This window comes from Callithrix jacchus, chromosome 1 (assembly GCF_049354715.1).
Source record: "Callithrix jacchus isolate 240 chromosome 1, calJac240_pri, whole genome shotgun sequence".
NCBI lineage: Eukaryota > Metazoa > Chordata > Mammalia > Primates > Cebidae > Callithrix > Callithrix jacchus.
The window spans coordinates 109,206,809-109,222,580 of NC_133502.1; positions in this window are offsets into that span (position 1 = coordinate 109,206,809).

The window sequence follows — 15,772 nt, forward strand, 5'->3', positions numbered from 1 at the left end:
TATCAAAATAGAGATATAGACCAATGGAACAGAACAGAGGCCTCAGAAATAATGCCACACTTCTACAGCCATCTGATCTTTGACAGATCTGACAAAAACAAGCAATCGGGAAAGAATTCCCTATTTAATAAATGGTGTTGTGAAAACTGGCTAGACATAAGCAGAAAGCTGAAACTGGATCCCTTCCTTACACCTTATACAGTAATAACTCCAGATGGATTAAAGGTTTAAGCATAATACCTAACACCATAAAAATCTTAGAAGAAACCCTAGGGAATACCATTCAGGACATAGGCATGGACAAGGACTTCATGATGAAAACACCAAAAGCAATGGCAACAAAAGCCCAGTTAGGCAAATGAGATCTAATTAAACTTAAGAGCTTCTGTAGAGCAATAGAAACTATCATTACAGTAAACTGGCAAACAACAGAATGGGAAAAATTTTTGCAATCCACTCATCTGACAAAGGGCTAATATCCAGAATCTACAAAGAACTTAAGCAAATTTACAAGAAAAAAACAACTTCATCGAAAGTGGGCAAAGGATATGAACAGACACTTCTAAAAAGAAGACATTTATGCAGCCAACAAACATACAAAAAAAATCTCATCATCACTGGTCATTAGAGAAATGCAAATCAAAATCACATTGAGGTACACACAAAATCGCCAGCTAGAATGGTGATCATTAAAAAATCTGGAGACAACAGATGCTGGAGAGAATGTAGAGAAATAGGAACGTTTTTACACTGTTGGTAGGAGTGTAAATTAGTTCAACCATTGTGGAAGACAGTGTGGCGATTCCTCAAGGATCTACAACTAGAAATACCATTTGACCCAGGAATCCCATTACTGGGCATATACCCCAAAAATTATAAATTATCCTATTACACATGCATGTTTATTGTGGCACTGTTCACAATAGCAAAGACTTGGAACCAATCCAAATGCCCATCAGTGATAGATTGGATAAAGAATGTGTGGCACTTATACACCATGGAATACTATGCAGCCATAAAAAGGGTGAGTTCATGTCCTTTGCAGGGACGTGGATAAAGCTGGAAATCATTACTCTCAGAAAACTGACACAAGAACAGAAAACCAAACACCACATGTTTTCACTGATAAGTGGGTGTTGAACAATGAGAACACACAGATACAGGGAGGGGAACATCACATACTGGGGCCTGTCAGGGTTGGGGGGGTAAGGGAGGGATAGCATTAGGAGAAATACCTAATGTAGGTGACGGGGTGATGGATGCAGCAAACCACTATGGCATGCGTTTACGTATGTAACAAACCTGAACGTTCCGCACATGTACCCCAGAACTTGAAGTACAATAATAATAAAATATTTCCTCATATATAATCCACTCTCAGTTGTCTACATGTGTATTATTCACTAGGTTTTAGGTTTTAATTGGGCTGGTTTGGTACTTTCCACATACAGAGATCTATTCCCTCAACAGTTAACTGCCCTCGGGAAAAGAGAGGGAACTCACATTTGCAGAGCAAGTACCATGTGTCAGACAGCAGGCCAGATACTTTATACACACCATCTTACTTAATTCTCACACCGCCACCACCAAGCAGCTATTATTATGCCCATCTTACAGATGAGAAAAATCTAAGACTCAGATTTAAATAAACTCAAGCTGGTAAGTAATGAAGGGAAGATTAAATTAAGCCTCTTTCCTGAGCTCTTGCTCTTTCAGACTGTCTCTTGTTCAATATGAATATAAACATGAACCTTACTAAATTCAAACTACATTAGCTGGATGCTGTAATCCCAGCTACTGAAAGGCTGAGGTGGGAAGACTGCCTGAGCCCAGGAGTTCAAGGCTGCAGTGAGCTATGATGATGTCACTATACTCCAGCCTGAGTGATAGAGAGTGACCCCGTCTCTAAAAAATACATATATGCAAATTAATAAAATTCAAACTACAACTACATGCCTTACACACTAATCATGCAATATATCACACCTGGCTCCAGCCCCAGGGGCAAATTCTGATGACCTTTAGGAACCACTTCTTGGAAAATCAAAGGGCAAAGGAAGATCAACCACTCTGTCAAGCCACCAGCAAACCAATGCTACTCAGCAGCAAAAGTGTGTCTTGTGCTGCAACATGTAAAGTACTGGAATAATAATAATAATGTGTACCTTAGAAGGACTTGTAATGACAGTGATTAATTGCTCTCAACACACAGTCAGCACCCAATAGCTACTGGCTATGAAAGGCAGTTCAGGCCTGGAGTGGAGGCTCATGTCTGTAACCACAGCACTTTGGGAGGCCAAGGTGGGTGGATCACGAGGTCAGGAGATCCTGGCTACCAAGTGAAACCCTGTCTCTACTAAAAATACAGAAAAAACTTGCCAGACATGGCGGCGAGCACCTGTAGTCCCAGCTACTCAGGACACTGAGGCAAAAGAATCGCTACAACCCAGGAGGCAGAGGTTGCAGTGAGCAGAGATCGCACCACTGCACTCCAGCCTGGGTGACAGAGTGAGACTTTGTCTCAAAAAAAAAGGAAAAAGGCAATTCAAGATAGTGTTTAAGAGCACGAACTTGGGACTGGGTGGCTCACATGAACTTGTGGTGGCTCATGTCTCTAATCCCAACACTTTGGGAGGGTAAAACAGAAGGATCACTTGAGTCCAGGAGTTCAAGACCAGCCTGGGCAACATGACAAGACCCCATCTGTATGAAAGAAAAAAAATTAGCCAAGCATGGTAGCATGACCTGAGATCCCAGCTACTCGGGAGCCTGAGGCAGGAGGACTGTTTGAGCCAGAAAGTCAAGGCTGCAGGGAGCCATGCTCATGCCACTGCACTCTAGCCTGGGCAACAGAGGAAAACCCTGTCTCTAAATAAATAACTATGACCTTGGAAGCCAGATTGTCTGTACTCAAATCCTGACTATGTCACTTAGCAGTAGGGAGATCCTGGACAAGCCCTGAATTTATCTGTGCCACAGCTGCTCAACTATAAATTGAGGATAACAATAGTATATACCTGAAAGGGTGTTATAAGGATTAAGTGAGCTAATATAAATGAAGCCCACCCTGAGAAATAGTAACTGCTGTATAACTGTTGGTTTTTATTATTAACATTAACAAAATGTGGGGTTGCATTGAAGAAAAATAAGTTGGTGAAATGTGGAAAAGTAGGCATCTACATATATTATTGGCTGGATTTTATACCCGCACAATGTTTTAGAGGGTGATTTGACAATATCCAGCAATATTGTGTGTACACCTTCTAATTTGTCAATTCCATGCAAAAATATAAACTACAGCAATATGAGAGAGAGTGTATGTGCGTGTGCATGTGTGTGTGCGTGTGCGTGCATGTGTGTTTGCATGTGTGTGTGGAGGGAAGCAACCAGGAGTAAGAATGAACCCTCTTAATCTAATAAGAATATCCATCAGAAACCTATAACATAATATTCTTAATTTGAAAAATACTAGAAAATCCCCTTAAAATCAGAAACAGAACAAGGATACCCACTATCATTTCTTCTAGTTGATATTATACCAAAGACTAAGCCATCTGCATGGAGAAGAAAAATAAATAAGGATTGGAAAGAAAGACTCAAAGCTGCCACAAAGACTATATAAGATGATTATCTACATAAAACACAATAGAATCTATAGAAATGTATTATTATTGAAATTAAGAAGAGAGCTAAATAGGGTAGCTAGGAGACTAATGTAAAAACTTATTTCATTTCTATATACCAGAAATAGAAAACCTAACTTTTTAAAGATATATTAATTAAATACTAGTCTGTAACAAATTATTCCAAAATTTATTAACTTAAAACAGCAAACATATCTCACAGAGTTCAAGCAAGCCTCAATACTCTCCATGTGGAGCTCTCTATAGGGCTGCTTGATTATCCTCATGACACGGCACTGCCTTCTTGCAAAAGGGTGATCTGAGAAAAAGAAAGAAGAAAGCCAAAACCACAGTACATTTTATGATTTCATTTTCATTTTAAAACTACTTCTGCTTTATTTTATTCCTTAGCAGCAGCAAGTAACTAAGTTTATCCCACACCTAGCAGGAGGAGAATTAAGCCTTTTTTTTTAACCTGCCAGGGACTGAAAGAAGGAAGCACCACCTCTTAAAGGGAAGAATTTCACAGAATGTGTGAACATATTTTAAAACCATCAGGAATGTCATATACAATACTAGAAAAATTTTAAGTTACTTAGAAATAAATCTAATGAAAGCTGTTCAAAACTTTAAAGAGAAAACTTTTTAAACTTTAAAGACATTAAACACGACTTAAATAAATGCATAGAAACATGATATGTACAAGCAATTCTTCCAAATGAATATAATAATTCAATTTAATTCTAATCGAAGTTCCCAACAGATTTTTAAAAAATGTTTGAAACTTGAAAAGTAGATTCTGGGCTGAGTGCAGTGGCTCACACCTGTTACTGTGGGAGGCTGAGGTGGGCAGATCACTTGAGGCCACGGCTTCAAGACCAGCCTGGCTAACACAGCAAAACCCTGTCTCTACTAAAAATACAACAATTAGCCAGATGTTGTGGTATGTGCCTGTAGTCCCAGCTGCTGGGGAGGCTGAGGTGGGAGGATCACTTGCGCTTAGGAGGCGGAGGTTGCAGTGAGCAGGGATCATGCCACTGCATTCCAGCTTGTATGACAAAAGCAAGACTCTGCCTCAAAAAGAAGGAAAGAATAGATTCTACAGCTTTTAAGGAAATATTCCAAGGTCCAAGAAGAGAAAACAAACTCTGGAATGAGAAACAGTACAAGATTAAAGAGTTTGTTCCACAGATACCAAGACTTCTTATAAAGCATGGTATCAATGGCTATTAAAAGTGTGGAATTGCCTTAGCAACAGACAAACTGAGTAATGGCACAGAAGAGAGAACCAGACACAGGCCGAGACAACTATAGAAATTCGATATATGCTAGAAATAGTATCGCAAATTACTTGGGGATGAGCATACTATTTAATAACTACTACTCAGACAACTGGTTATGCATGGAAGTAAAAAGTAAAATTGTATCCATATCTCAGCCATATCTTCAGATCAGATTTCAGATAAATTCTAAACTTAAATGTAATGGGAAATTATAAATGTTGCCAAAGAAAATAGAAGGTTTGTGACCTTACCAGAGGGCTTCCTAAGCAGACATAAAAAGTGCTAGCCATAAAAACGATTGATAAATTTAACTACATATTACTCAATATTTTCCTGGAGTTACGAGCAAATTCACAAGACCAGAAAATAAAACAATTTGTGTAAACATTTAAAATGTAGAGATGGGCCAGGCACAGTAGTGCACGTCTGTAATCCCAGCACTTTGGGAGGCCGAGGCAAGTGGATGGATCACCTGAGGTCAGGAGTTTGAGACCAGCCTGATTAACATGGTGAAACCCCATCTTTACTAAATAAAATTAGCTGGGTGTAGTGGTGTATGTCTGTAATCCCAGCTACTTGGGAGTTTGAGGCAGGAGAATCACTTGAACCTGACAGGCAGAGGTTGCAGTGAGCCAAGATCGCGCCATTGCACTCCAGCCTGGGCAACAAAAGCGAAACTCCATCTAAAAAAAAAAATAAAAAGTAAACACAAAACTCTAAATTTATTGATGTGATTTTCCTTCCAAGAACCCAAAAACTCTAGTTAAAAAAGAAAAATGTCTAGAATAAGAAATTTGATCAATGGCTAAATGCAAGACAAATATATAATGATAAATAAGTTTTATTTATACTATCAGTAAGATCCATGAAATGGAAATGGGAAGCTGGGTGTGGTGGCTCACACCTGTAATCCCAACCTTTTGGGAGGCCAAGGCAGGTGGATCACTTGAGGTCAGGCGTTGAAGACCACCCAGGCCAACAGTATGAAACCCTATCTCTACTAAAAATAGAAAAATTAGCCAGGTGTGGTGGCAGGCACCTGTAATCCCAGCTGCTTGGGAGGCTGAGGCGAAAGGATCATTTGAACTCAGGAGGTAGATCTCACCAATGCACTCCAGCCTGGGCAACAGAGTGAGACCCTGTCTCAAAAAAAAAAAAAAAAAAGAAATGACAATGGGAGATATTTCATTTACAGACAAAGTAAGTAAAATACTTCAGAAGCAATTTAACAAGGCAGGCTTAGGACTTCTTTAAGTAAGTTTATCAAATATTGCCAAAAGTCATAAAATAAGATCCAACCAAATGAAAAGACAGACTACTCTAGAAAGTTTCTCTACATTCATATTTGGGTAAAATTTTTAAACAGGGGAATTGCCTTGGTCTATTTGGAGAATAATTCACAACGCATGTGAGCTGGCACTTGCATTCAGCAATTCGACAAATATTTCCTACTAAGTGCTAGGCTCTGGACTACACATGAATAATAATCTAGACTTGGTCTGTGTTGCCAAAAAGCTTATAATAATTGAGTAATAATGGAAGATAAGGTTTAAAAATTACAAAACCTAAGGGCTGATGGAAGAGACCTTACATTGTTACCTATACTTTGTCATTGTTTCCGATGCAGAAACTGATGCCCAGAAAGGACATGGGTTTTATCAGCGTTCACACAGCTAGTAGCCAAGCTGGGACTGCAATTCCGTTCTTGTGATATCCTCAACCTTATCATTCTGCCTCTCAATTGCAATCTAAAGTGTTTAAACTATTCTTCTCAGCGTAGTCTCATACTTAGGTTTTAATGCACAATTAGGACACACGAGTGAGGGGATCAGACTTGAGAAAAAAGCTAAGCATTTTCATGGCACACATACTCTATTAATATTTCGTTAGACAACAAATAAGGTACATACAAACAAGAAATTACCAGATAGCTATTGAAAAGATTAGGTAAAACTAGATGTAGATCTACACATGGAAAAATGACTGTTACATATCGAGTGAATAAAGAAGGTTAGAATGTTACATTTATCAATATTCCATAGACATAAAATTTATGTATGTCTAAATATATGTGTATGGCCATGGAAGATTATATACCCATAAAAAAGAATGAGTTCATGTCCTTTGCAGGGACATGGATAAAGCTGGAAACCATAATCCCAAGCAAACTAACATAGGAACAGAAAACCAAACACCACATGGTCTCACACATAAGTGGGAGTTGAACAATGCAAACACATGGACATAGGGAGGGGAACATCACACACAGTGGCCTGTCAAGGGGTGGGGACACAGGGGAGGGAGAGAGTTAGGACAAATGCCTAATGCATGTGAGGCTTAAAACCTAGATGACAGGTTGATAAGTGCAGCAAACCACCATAGCACATGTATACCTATGTAACAAACCTGCACATTCAGCACATGTATCCCAGAACTTAAAATGTGCATGAAATTAGACATATTAAAAATCATGCGTGTATAAATGTGTATATAGATACAAAGAGACAGCAAGATGCAGAGATCTCTGGATGAATGTTCATGATGATGTTAACAATATATAGTTATTTTGAGTTGTAAGATTTGAGGTGGATTCTATTTTTTTCTTTGTACATTTCTCTACTATTTTTTCTTATGTTGGTCAGATATCTTTATTAAAGTAACAAAATTTAGAATAAAGGCTGACCTGAATAACCTCAGGTATCAGAAATATGACCAACCGGTGGGTTGAAACAAATGTTCATATTAAGATGTAGACTGGATATAGAGATTATAGCAGAACTTATCCAGAAAAGGAAATAAGGGAAAGAATTCATATTAGAACAAAATGTACCTTTCTAAAGTTTACAATCTGAGATTTATCTGTAGATAAGTGTACACCACAATAATACAAGAGATTCAGAGTTTATATTTACACACAAGGTGGCAGTTACTCTTCTTTGCCATGTCAACACCCAGTCCCAAACATCTGTAGCCCCAACCATACAATAAAACCATATTATAAATACTGGAAAGCAATCAACTTCCCAAACTCCCTTGTGACTCAGATCTGGCCAATCAGAAATAAGTGAAAGTTGTTGGGTGAAGCTTCCTTAAGCAATATCCTTTTTAAAGGGATCTCTTATTCTGTTTCTTTTAGTTTATTGTTATTCTCATTGTCTTGTTTTATGTGGTGTTAGGGACAGGGTCTCACTGTGTCACCTAGGCAGAATGCAGTGGTACAGTCATAACTCACTGCAGCTTCCAACTACTGGGCTCAAGGGATCCTCTCATTTCAGCCTCCCAAAGAACTGGGATTATAGGCCTGAGCCACCATGCCTGCCCTCTTTTCTTCTTCTAATAGCCTGAAATATAGACTTAATTCCTGGAGGTCCAAAAATCATCTCACAATCATGAGGACCAAAGCTATGTACTAAAGATGGCAAAGCAGAAAGATGGGAGAATCCTGGATCCTTGATGACATCCTTAGCACCTTCAGTAACCCTGGACTGCCAGTCTTTGGGCATCTTCTCACAGGAGAGAAATAATGCCTACGTGTTGAAGCCATATATAGTATTCTTTCAGTTACAGGCAGCCTAACATAATCCTAAAAGATGGACGCAAGAAAACCTCCTTAAATTGACTTTGCCTGGTCATAGTTTGTGACGTTCTTATATAAGCAGGAGCTAAAATTGACTTTTACCAAATTAATTTTAGAAGAAATCAAGAGTGAAATTATGGGGTCAGGGAAAATCATTACCCTTCTCAAAAAAAAAGGTACTTATTAATCGCAAGCCCTTTAGCAGCCCCCAGCACAGAGTTATATACTAATAGCTATGTCAATTATAATAATTTTTATTTATTCCATAAACTCTTTCAATTACTTGCTAATCTATTTTGAGTTTGATCTTCAGTACAAAATGTTGACTTTTTTCATGGCATTCTCTGAAATCAGCTACACTGCTTTAAAGTTTACTCCACATCAACATAAAAGCAATGACAACAAATGTATTTATTTAAATCTATTATTTATGCTTTTCAGTGTGTAACTCACACACACACTCATCACATAAGGTCTAACTCTTCCATTCTGACTTTATGAATAGCCCCTGCAATGCAGAGGTATATTTTAGAAAGCTATGTGGAAAGTATTTACCTACACTAGATAATTTTGCCATGACTGATAACTGTTGACCTGTACAACAAAAAACAGCTTTTGGAGTAAAACTTCATTGGAAATTTGTGTAATATAATTGAATCGTCATTACTCATTTGCGATCCTTTTTATTCGTCACATTTATTAATCCTTAAAAGATTTTCAGGCCGGGCGCGGTGGCTCACGCCTGTAATCCCAGCACTTTGGGAGGCCGAAGTGGGCGGATCACAAGGGCAAGAGATCGAGACCATCCTGACCAACATGGTGAAACCCTGTCTCTACTAAAAATACAAAAATTAGCCAGGCATGGTGGCACTTGCCTGTGGTCCCAGCTACTTGGGAGGCTGAAGTGGAAGAATCGCTTGAACCCAGGAGGTGGAGGTTGCAGTGAGCCGAGATTGCGCCACTGCACTCCAGCCTGGCAACAGAGCAAGACTCCATCTCAAAAAAAAAAAAAATTTTTTTTTTTCAGAGAATGATTCTATTCCAGTGTTCTACATGTACCATCTGTTCGAGCACTTTCCTTATATTCTTACTAGGTTTTTACAGATGCCACTTTTGAAATCAGCAAATCTCCTCAGGAGCCTCATCTGGCTCCTGTCAGCTCTACTCCAGGGAGCCCTCGTCACTACAGTAATGCCAGCATCACAGCAGATGTTCCATAATCTCTGGCATATTTCCCTTCCTTGGTAGAGCTCTTGAATGCAAATTTTAAGGTGAAAAAAACAATCCTTTGAGTGAAAGCATTATCGGCAAATGCTTTCTCTCTGCATCAAATGCAGTGTTCGGTTATCTGATTTCTGTTCTTCTGGAGGCTTGGTCAGAGAGAACCTTGTGAGAACAGAAACACACCAAGACCCAGAGACCAAGAGAGAACACAAGGAAACCAAAGGAAGCTAGATGCAATGCACTGTTAACTTATATGAGACTAAGCTTTTAAAGGTAAATGGGGCTGTGCCCCAGTAGTAAATAAGCAACGTTCTGGTTTGAACAGAAGAGAAGATATTATTTAGGAAAGGTATGTGACATTCATTTGTGACTGTCTAGGCAACAGATAATGGAGAACAGAAATCTTTCATAAAATTAGATCCGTGAAGGCAATTAGTTTGAATAACTGATCTCAGCTCTTTTTTAAATGCCAGGATCTGATATTTAAATTACTCAAAAACATTCCCCCTAGATCTGTAACTTGCCTGTTCCTCATAGATACAACTTCAAAGTGAAAAATACATTTGAGGAAGCAGAAACAATATCAAGTTAGAAGGACACTAAACTGGAGTTAGAAGGGATTCTAGAATAGAGTGATTTAGGTGCTACTAACTTACCTATCTGCGAGATTTGGGGCTAGTTGCCTGACCTGTATGATACCTCAGTTTCCTTATTTCTAAAGTGAGCAGTGGAAGTAGGTAAGCTCTGGGTCACTGCCAGCTTGAAAATAGCACAACACCATGCACACAGTACAAGTAGGTATACCTACTTTATGTCGAATTAGCTTGCATCCACTTCCAAGACAACAAAACAGATGGCAAGATCTGTTGCATCAGCTTGGGCAAAAAGAACCATGTTGAAAGATAGTCCATGTATGTTTAGGAGGAGCAAAAAATAAAGACCAGTAATAAAAGTCAAGATTATCTAAGTAAGGGGCATATCAATAAGGGCTTCATATTCAGTTACCACAGTCCAGAGAAGAGAAAGGTGTGCAGAGAGGCAGATACTGACTCCCACATCCAGCTCCAGATCCAGCTCCAGCTCTGCTAACCACCAGCAGGCTGAAAACCCACCTCTCTAAGTCTCAGGTTCTTTATCTTTTGAAAAGAGAATTAAAGTGGACAGATGTGTTTTGGGAAAAGGGGTGCACCCTCCAAGTTTAAGCTTGATTACAAGACATTGATTTAAAAAATGCTCGGTTACAGCCTCCTCTTCTCACCATCATTTACTCTTCCTTTTACTAAACTCACAGACAACTTTAATTTAGTCACCAAGAATTTCAACTGAGCCGGACACTTTGTAATCAATCGCTGCTCCCATTCATTCCACATCTCACCTATGGCAAGACAGGCAAATGTAAAGAGGAGGTGAACAAATAATTCAATTACTAGAAGAAATTTACCAGACTTAACAGAGGCTTTGAGAGGGGAAAAATGTACTCTTTTTTCCTTTATTGAGAGTGGGGAGAATTGTGTTTTTTAGGATAATTTTGAGGATCAATTATCCAGCTCTTTATTTCAACTTCCCATTTTACAATTACAGTCTTAGTCATTTACTCTCAAAGGCCCTAAAGGAAATATAGTTTCCCAAATAAATGCCAAAGTTCCCTTCTGTCTCCCTCTGGGTCTCCCTCTTTCCCTCTGCCTTTCAGAACTAGGTCTGCGTAAATTTGCAAAGGTGTTTGGTTTCTGTACCCTTGCTATTTTTACCATTTGTCTTAGTTTGACTTTTTTAATACTACTATCCCCAAGCCAACTTGAATCCATTTTGAAATGCCCCCATCCCAAGCATGTCCTCTACCTGCTCAGGCTTCTCAATCCTGTCCCAACATCCTGTTCATTTTATCAAACTTCCTTTCCCCCTGTCACATTCCTTTTTAGTCTCAGAAGTAGTAGGCCAGTTTACACTGGCAAACTTATTAGATTAAGAAGTTTGGGAGCTCTGTGTATTTAAAAGAGATGGATCCGAACACAGCTAATAGCTTAACACTGCCTTGTCCAACATGGTAGCCACTAGCCACATGTAACTGTTCAAATTTAAATATAAACTAATTAAGGCCGGGTGTGGGGCTTAATTAGTTTATATTTAAATTATGCCTGTAGTCCCAGCACTCTGGGAGGCCAAAGTGGGTAAATCACTTGAGCTCAAGAGTTTGAGGTCAGCCCAGGAAACACGGTGAAATCCCACCTCTACAAAAGAAAAACAAAGCCACTAGCAGGCATGTTTTAAGCCATAAGAACATTTCCATCCACACAGAAAATTCTATCAGTCAATGCTACCTTCATATAAAGGAATTAATGTTAATGGTGGACTAAGAACATAACCATTATTTCTGTGCTAAGAAACTCTGCAGGTAATAAAAATAAACTTATTTGTGTGTTATAGGTGTAGAGTCAGAAGTTGGGGAAGGAGATGGCTAGATGAGGGAGAGATGACTGTCTTTTGAGGAGTAACTATTATATGCCAAGGTTTGGGCACAGGCCAAGGGAAAATAGAGAAGTATTCTCGTTTTATATTAGCAGATGTTCCAGTAACCCATTTTATAGATGAGAAAACAGAGCCTAAAAGAGGCCAAGTAATTTACCCAAAGCTTTGTAACCAGAGTGCAAAATCAAGTCTGTTTGCATTCCAGTGTTCTTTTTACTGTACCATGCTACCTGTAAATCTCTGTCAACAAGGAAAATCTCTATAAATCCCAGCCACTGTTCCACACAGCTTATTCATTTTCTTTCTTTCAAAGTGGGGACTGGGGCTATGTCAATGCACAGTAGTAAATATTCTTTAACTTTTTATGTTGAGATAACGGTAGCTTCACATGCTGTTGTACGAAGTCATACAGTAAGACTTTGTATATCCTTTTAATAATTTTTTAAAATCTGCTACCATACTAGACCCCCTTCTTAGTGCTGGGGCCACAGAGACAAGATTATTCTTTCCCTTAAAGACTTCAGAGGCAATGAGGAACATATAAATATAGAGTATTAAATCATTAAATCATTAATACAGAGTTGGTTAAAGCAAAAATGTAATTCAACTTTTCCGCTATCAATTAGAAAATAATAATAATTATAATGACATTCTGGCCAACCTACTGTGAAACAGACACTTAACTTGCATCTGTTTTCTCATCTGTAAAACAGGATTAATCATAGCACCTATGCTATAGGATGGGTGTAAACATTAATATGACAGTATCTGGACATTATAGTTACTACTTAATATTGCATCAATTATTGGGATTCTGCTTTCTATTTTTAAACTTTTCTATGATGCACTTATATAACTTAGAACAAAAATTTTAATCATTCTTAGTTAAAATAAGTGTCTCATGTTGTAAGCTAGTGGTATATGCTATCTTAAATGAAGACACTGAGACAGGACGGCTGATTCACCTTGGAGAAACACAGTGAGGTCAGAGAAGAATCACTGAAAGAGAAAGACGATGTCTGAGCTGACTTTTGGAAGCCAAAGATTTAAGAAGAAGGTCAGAATGGAATTCAAGGCAAATGGAACATCAAGCAAAGACTTATAATCTTAGTAATTTAAAGGCAAGAAGGGGACATGAAGGTCATCCAGTCCTACTTTCCACCCTGTGCAAGTCTCCCTTGCAGCCTGCTCTACCGATTCTTTAATGCATTAAGAGGGTACTTTCCCATGGAATACTATGCAGCCATAAAAAAGAATAAGACCATGTAATTTGTATGGACATGGATGAAGCTGGAAGCCATCATTTTCAGCAAACTAACGCAGGAACAGAAAACCAAACACCGCATGTTCTCACTCTTAAGTGGGAGTTGAATAATGAGAACAAATGGACACAGGGAGGGGAATGACACACACTGCCAGTCATATGTGAGGAGCAAGAAGAGGGAAAGTATCAGGACAAATAGCTAATGCATGCGGGGCTTAAAACCTAGATGATGGATTGATAGGTAAAGCAAACCACCATGGCACATGTATACCTATCTAACAAATCTACACGTTCTGCTCTTGTATCCTGGAATTTAAAGTAAAATTTTTTTTTTAAAGAGGGTACTTTCCACTTTATGAATCAACCATTGTTGGACAGTTTTATTAGAAACTGTGTCTATGGATATGTATAATCATCTACTGTTACACTTCCGTGCATATAAATCAGGGCAAAATCCAAGCAACTGCTCATACCAGGGGTGTCGCAGTCACTTAAGTGTAGTCTACCAAGGTCATATCCCTCAATCTACTGTATCAATGTGGAATTTCTGCTTAGCTTCAAGATGCCATACAAACATTACTGACTCCATAGTTTTTAAGTGAAAAAACCTTGAGGGTGTTGTAAGTTTGGATAAGTAGTAGTATATGAATTGGGTGCAGTGGCTCCACCTGTAACCCTAGCACTTTGGGAGACCAAGGTGGGTGCATCACCCGAGGCCAGGAGTTCAAGACCAGCCTGGCCTATGTGGTGAAACGCTGTCTCTACTAAAAATACAAAAATTCACCAGGTGTACTGGTGGGTGCCTGTAATCCCAGCTACTTGGATGGCTGAGGCAGAATAATCACTTTAACTCAGGAGTCAGAGGTTGTAGTGAGCCAAGATCAGGCCACTGTACTCTAGCCTGGAGTAATGTATGATTTCAACTGAAAAAGATGATGATAAAAAATATGAAAATGGTGACATTTTTACCTTTTTTTTTGAGACTGGGTCTAACTCTGTTGCCCAGGCTGGAGGGCAGTGGCATGATCTGGGCTCACTGTAACCTCTGCCTCTCAGGTTCAAGCAATTCTTGTACATCAGCCTCCCAAACAGCTGGGATTACAGGCACCTGCCAGGAAGCCTGGCTAATTTGTGTACTTTTAGTAGAGACAGGGTTTCACCATGTTGGCCAGACTGATCTCGAACTCCTTACCTCAAGTGATCCATCCACCTCGGCCTCCGCAAGTGCTAGGATTACAGGCGTGAGCCACCATGCCCGACCTTTACTTTTTATAATAGTATAATTGGTTCTGAAGAGAAAAGGTGAATTTATGCAACATGCAAAATCTATTATGGCAGTACTCAGTACAATATAAAGAAAAGATAGTCTTGGAAAGCAGTTAAGTGTGTGGCTAATGAAATAACATCAATATTGTATGCCAAAAAGGGAATGCTAGAAGTACATTTAGGAACTTAAAGGCTAAGCCTGGTAAGAAGCTTTAGCATAAGCTTGTAGGTCTGAGGCCTACTGGAAGCTAAACAACATCAGTGAAGGCTATACTAGCAGATGCAGACCTCATAGTTAATGTTACCTGTCTCAACAACTTTGAAACATGGTTAAAACTCAACTAAGTGATAAAGATAGCACCACAAACCAGTGAGGAAATGATGGATTATGCAATTAACTTGTTGAAGCATCTGGATAAAAGTTTGGAAAGTGAAGTTAGGCCCCTACTTCACGCTTTACATCAAAATTTCTGATGTTAAAAATGAAATTTTTATGAATTATAGAGAAGTGAAGCCTTTTCTAACACTACATAACACCCAGAAGTCATAAAATAAAGATTTTTACATGGAAAAAATATCATTAAAGGAAAAACTGAGAAAAAAAATTGCAATCCATATCACAAGGGTCTTTTTTCATAATATATTAAGCTCTCCTAGAAATCAATAAGAAAAATACAAACAATTCAATGAAAAACATAGGCAAAGTAGATGAACAGACAGTTCCCAGAAAAATAGCTTTTAATCACATGAAAAAAGTGTTCAATAAAATTTATAAGAGAAATACAAATTAACCCACACATCATTTTCACCTATAAAATTGGTAGAGTTCAAAAGTGTGATAAGACATTTTTAACCATTGATGGTGAGTTGTAAGTTGGTAAAACTTTTACGGAGAGAATTTTGGCACTACTAATTAAAATTACAAATGTGCAATCTTTGACCTAGTAACTCACCTCTGTAAAGTGATGTACATATAAGGTATTTGTTTCATAATTGTTTATAGAAGCAAAGGGAGAAACATCCTGAATGTCTGTCACTGGGAAACTGCTCGGTGGCTGTTTTTAAAATA